Source organism: Pongo pygmaeus, chromosome 11, assembly GCF_028885625.2.
Source record: "Pongo pygmaeus isolate AG05252 chromosome 11, NHGRI_mPonPyg2-v2.0_pri, whole genome shotgun sequence".
Classification (NCBI taxonomy): Eukaryota; Metazoa; Chordata; class Mammalia; order Primates; family Hominidae; genus Pongo; species Pongo pygmaeus.
The window spans coordinates 13755404-13756432 of NC_072384.2; positions in this window are offsets into that span (position 1 = coordinate 13755404).

The window sequence follows — 1029 nt, forward strand, 5'->3', positions numbered from 1 at the left end:
GTTGCAGCCCTCAGTACCTGAATGGCAATCGTGCATCTTCTCATCGGCCTGTGAATTGCTTCCCCTTTCATCTTTGGCTCTGCAGTATTCAGTGTCACTAGTGAAATGCATGAAATGAATGAATCGACAACTGAAGCTTAATACCTAATGAGACAAGTGAGTGAATCCTTTTGTTCATTTTATGGCCAGAAAGATAGTGTAATTAAGTAATAACAACTGGCAAAAAAGAGAAACTCCACCTATACTTTGTCCTTTTCTCAAGTAGCATCTAAAACTTTTTCCTTCTGATTAAAAAATTATCACTGAAGGATCTCTTCGAATGTGTCTTGAATTTTATATAAGCAGATGATCACAGCTCAGCATAATATTAGAAGATTATATGATTTTAAAAATTGGTTCATAGTTTTATAGTCTTGGAATATCTATCTATCTATCTGTCTCTCTGTCTATCTATCTATCTAGGTAACTATCTACCTACCTACCTCTACCTACCTACCTACCAACCTGTCATCTTCAAATATATTTAGGCTGCTTTCCTGAGGCCAATTTTTTATTCCATTCTTTCATCTTTTTCAAGATCCTGGTATTCCCTGGTGTATTGGGTCTAGGTATTTATGATTAGGAGAAGAAATGATTCAGTGGCAGCTCCCCAGGATTTTGAATTATGAGATATGAAACTAGAAATGGCAACTTAGGTGGATTGTTTGAGAACACTGTGTATTATTGCTTCTGTATCAACTTCTATTCTCCCTTGTTCATACTTTTTTTAATACGCATTTCAAGCACTATATATTGGTGAACATTTGAACCCAAATCATATAACAATAGAAGATGCCATAGTTGAAAAGGCATAAAAGGTCATTCTAAATGTGTGAACAAATTAGAGAACTACAAAATTAGAGATCATCATAGCTATATTGCAGACAGACTTCATTGCTTTTCACAGAAATTAAGCCATAGATAACAATGACAGGTTGAAATAGGTCGTGATTTCTAAAAATAATGTCATGTAAATTACTTATCTAAATA